Source organism: Dasypus novemcinctus, chromosome 1, assembly GCF_030445035.2.
Source record: "Dasypus novemcinctus isolate mDasNov1 chromosome 1, mDasNov1.1.hap2, whole genome shotgun sequence".
NCBI classification, from domain to species: Eukaryota; Metazoa; Chordata; class Mammalia; order Cingulata; family Dasypodidae; genus Dasypus; species Dasypus novemcinctus.
In genome coordinates, this window is record NC_080673.1 from 98830340 (window position 1) to 98835274 (window position 4935).

General features: G+C 35.2%; 1 pseudogene; it reads right to left on the reverse strand.

The window, feature by feature from the left end:
* Nucleotides 1-1627: 1627 nt before the first annotated feature.
* On the reverse strand, nucleotides 1628-4262 carry LOC131277999 (NEDD4-like E3 ubiquitin-protein ligase WWP1 pseudogene; annotated as a pseudogene).
* Nucleotides 4263-4935: the final 673 nt, after the last annotated feature.

Here is a 4935-nt window from a genome sequence, read left to right on the forward strand (position 1 = left end):
TTTATTGACTTCAATTTCAGGGTGAAACTTAGTCTTAAATTGATTTCTGAGTAAATCGTTATCAAGACCCTCATTATTATTACCCTTTAATCTCTTTTTTTGTATGTGGGTCACTGCTTTTTTTTAATCTTTGCTATGAATTTTGAAAAAAATGCAGAAAACAATCTAATATATCGAAAAATAAAATTGGGGCATAACAAGAACTATTATTTAGGGAAATTAAATTGTATACTGGTATTTTCCTTATTTGTTTAGCAGTGAAATATGTTACAGTTATTACATTCTAAGAAGCCAGTTTCATGGTTATAACAATTTTTTAAGTTAATTTAATGAAATGTACAGTGCATATTAAAAGCATGGTACAAATGGAAATTTAAACTGTATTAGTAAGGAAGTTCTGTTTGCTAAAAGTAGCATTACTATCATTCACATTAGATTTTAATTTGTTATATATCTTTGTAGTTCAGCTAATTCCCTTAATAATTAAAAAAATAATTAAAACTGCTATTTACTTAGGATGAAAATATCTTGGTTTATGAAAAAGAGGGGAGGGGAGACCCAGAAGATTTTTTAATATACTATTTAATTCAGATATATTGAATTCTCATGAATTTAAGAGGAATGGAAATATTTAAACACAAAAAGAAAATCATTAGTCTCATATTTGAGTGTTCAAATGCTTATGTAACTCTTCGTCTGGTTTCATAAAACCAAAATGTTTAACACAAACAAAAGTAGCAAAGTTCATATTACTTTATATGTTATTAAGTATCAAATTGTACCAATTTATTATACATGAAATTTAAAGAACATTACGGATTTTAAAACAAGAGTACATAACTGCCTGATTCTTTTTAATTCCACAAATGCCAACACTTCAGTCTAACATGTAAACAAACCTCTATGCTGCTTGATGAATTCTTTCTGATTTTTATAATACACTAAATGGTATCAGTTCTAGTATATGATTTTATGGGGATTAGGTTTCATTCATTACTTTGTTCTACTGACATAGTAAAGAGGGAAAATTTTTAACCTTTTTTTTAATTTAAAGCAATTTTTTTTAAAAATTTATAGCAAACTGACAGTATCAGATACCTGTCTTCAGAAAGGTCAGTGACATTTCTTAACCCACTCAAAGTAAAATTTAGCTTAAGCCCTTAATACTTTCCTGAACAGACATGCAACTAAACAACTTAGATGTTGCAAAAGGGAAAACAACATGAGTAACTTGCACTTTCTCTCCTATATAATAGAAACAAGGTAAAGCAAATCGAGATATTTTTGAATGAACTGCTGTCATTTTTAATACAGCCAGAGCTCTATAAAACTATAGCTATGATCAGATATACTTGTACAGATATATAATAATTATTTTTAATAGAGTCTCTTGCTTGCTTCAAAATTTAAGAGTGAAATTTTTTCTGGTCAGTCACTTCAAGGGAACAATAAATAAAGAAGAAAAGGATGAATTGTTTTGCATATTTCAGTGGAAGAAAGGAAAACATATTTTGAGAGGTTCAGAGAAGTCACTAAATAGAATGATCAGCATATATTCACTGTCTGTGCAATTTTTCTTGGTTGGGGTATTTAAATTCAAGAGCTCCTCCAAGACAAGAAGCTGCATTCATTGTTGTCCAAATTCTGCTATTTCTTTCATTGCAAAAAGAAGTTTTTTCTTTAGTTGTTCATAATTCTTATAGGGTGGTAGATCCAAGCAGTTAGAAAGTTGTCTTCAGCAACTTTTTCAATACAAAGTTTTTGAGGTTCGTTACTTCCCATGAGCTCACCAAATCCTCCTAGAGTAAATGGCAGGTTCTGGTGAAAAAGTACAGTATTTGCATTCTTATTTCATTGTCTATCTCTTTCACAAACTGCCAAACCAAATTATTTGCTTGCTGATTTTTTTGCATAATGCTGATAAACAGTATTTCTCTACCAATATGCCAAGTCAACCTCTTGTATACCACACAACATACCTCCAATTCTTTTTCATCAAAGTATTGCAGCTATTGAAGGGTAACAACTTTGTTAAGACCATCAAGGAAAGCTTAGGTCTGTTTTTGTACTCCTTGAGAGCCAGTCTGTCATTAAACCAATATATTCATCTTTGTTCTCTTCAGTCACCAGGATATTGGAACCTCCCAATTTCAGTTCATGTGAAGTAACTTTTCCCCAAATCTCCATGTCAACAGAAATGTACATTTCCAAGCCACATTCTTCAATATTATCTCTTATCCAAATAAGGGACTTATAAAATTCAGTACCAGTGGATTTTAAATACTTTTTATTTAGTATATGTTTGTAGAAAGGTAAAGAGAAACCAGTATCAATAAGCTTTCCATGAAAAGCTGTCATAGGGATAAAGCGATCAATGAAGCAAAAATAGGAAAGATGATTTGGATTAATGGTTGGTGCTGGATTTATCTGTAGCAGTAGTTTCTTGCCAGCCTACTCAAATAAGCATTACACTGGCTTAAAATCTTCAAGTGAAAGTAAGAAAAACCATTCTCTTTCTAGACCACCATAATCAAGTCACCTCCTCCAATCCTATAGTTTTAATGCCATAATCTGGTAGAAGATATCTTCAAATAATGCCTTCCAGGATACATTATCTTCACATGATTGAGTAGTGCATTAGATTGGTACAAATAACAGAAATGAGCAAGCTTCCACCTAACACTGCATTCATAAGCAATTTGTGGACTACAAATTGCAGATGACTTCACATTGCAAGGATCTTTGAATGTTGTTCTTGTGTTAGGATCAACAAAGGACTAATGCCTTCCTGGGTATACCTAATTTCCCAGCCTTCTGGCAGGGGTTCTTTATTCTGTAGGCCTTGAATTCTTGGGTTTTCCCATTGGGTTGTTCTGGTGTTATGATCTGCAAAGTAAAAGTTGTCTGTGGAACCTTTTTTCCCAGCCTAGTGGCAAAGGCCCATATGGTTTGTTTTTTCTGCAGATAACATTGAAGTTGAATAGAGGAATCGTTGGTTGAACTGTCAAACAGCTCCCTGTACTTAGTTATGCTGAGACAGCTACTGTTCAAAGTTTTGGACAGATTCCATGGTAGGCTGCTGCTGTGTTGTTCTGGTATTATGGTTTACATAATACACTCTCCCAAGATCATCATCTCTTATTTCCCATCCTGGAGGTAAAGGCTGTGGTCTCTCCCGTGTGGTTGTTTGGGTATTATGATCTACATACTAGGTTCCACCATGAGGACATTTTCTCTGTTCCCACTCTGGGCAAAGTTTCTGTGTTGGCATTTCCAGACTATTGCTGTGCAAGTTCCACCCACCCATCTGGTTGTCTTAATTTTGCTGCTTCAAAAGCAGAATTATTTCCAGAATTAGAGGTGGCAGAATCCAGCATACTTCCAGCTTCAGAGTCCATTGTTGCAATGGTGAAAGGAATGCATTCATTGTTTTTGAGGAACTCAGTATCTCTCAAACTGGAGGATCTTTGACAGTAATGCTAGTGCAGTTTGAAGACAAGGCAGTTTCTTCAGAAACTCCTGCATTCCCCATGGCCAATGTGTTATCTTTTGGTGCAGATGATAATGACTCACCAATAACAGAGTTCTTGGCTGGTTCAGATGTGAGCGGTTTTGGAGCTGGTGTATTTTTGGATCTGGCAGCAACCTGAGACCAAGATAAACGTATGTAGTCTTTGTTAACCGTGTATGAACAGCATGTTTGGAAGTATGCATACAATTATCCATACAATTAGTACCTTCAACAGCAACATGGTAGTTGTCCTTGCTGAAGGAGCTCCATTTTCACATACTGCCTCACCACTTTGCTGTATTTCTATGGTTATAGATGAGTTGCAGTTTGTTAGATTTTCTTATTCAATCATCATTTCATCAAGCACAGCTGTCAATTTGCCAGTTTTCACAAAATCGTTTCTGTCTTCCAAGGAAGGTTTTAATTGTTCTTTTACTCTTTCCAGTTTTCCATTATGTATTAACAGAACTTGCTTCAATCTATTGCTGGTCTTCTTAATAAAGTAAACTTAGAATTCCAATGTAGTCTGTGAGGTCACAGTTACAGTTAGCTGTTCATCCCACTTTGGATTAGAAGAATTATTGGATTTTGTTGTTTTCTTAATTTCTAGATCTACAGCCACTTCTGTATATATTGGCTGTTCCAAACCAGTTCTCTTTTCTTTTTAGTTTGGCACTAGAAACAGTTACCTGCAATGGTAACCTTCCACTGGGTTATTACTAGTTTCAGATCTTGGTGAAGCAGTGGCCATGTCCCAAAATTCTCATTAAACTATGTACCAGGAACTGTGCTAGACACTGGGGATATGAAGATGAGTAAGACACTTCTTTCAAGGAGCTCATAGTCTCCTGAGGAGACAAATCCTGCACAAAGCCATCTGTTCTCTGTGACCAGGTAGACAAGGAAGCAGTGCCTCGTTCTGCTGCCGAGCCCTCACTGGATGCCCAGGCACATCGAGCACTCGCTGACACCCCACCTTTTTCTTACCCTACATCCTCTTCCCCTTTAATCTCTGTTGACCTTAACGCTTAACTTCAGGGTCTAAAGGTGCTTTATAAGCTTATTGTACTATTAAATCCTTTACTAGAAAACATTTGTGATTTGAAAACTAGACCCAAACATTGTTGTGCTAGTTGTTATAGGAATGATAGCTTTATAAATTGTTCTTCCTTTTATAAAAGCCATCGTTCTTTGTCCAGGGCTGCTTCTGACACCCTTACCTACATTTCTGACTTATTAATTACAATTTCATATTCCTGCCTAAAATTCCTTCCACTGTTCTTATATGATTAGCATTTTACTCTTGATGAAGTCCACTGAACTGTATAAGTGACAACTGCAGCAGCTCCAAATCTTTTACAGGGAAATCTAGAACAGCAGCAATTCACAAGAAAAAAGACAGGAGTTGTACCACCCAGAGGAAA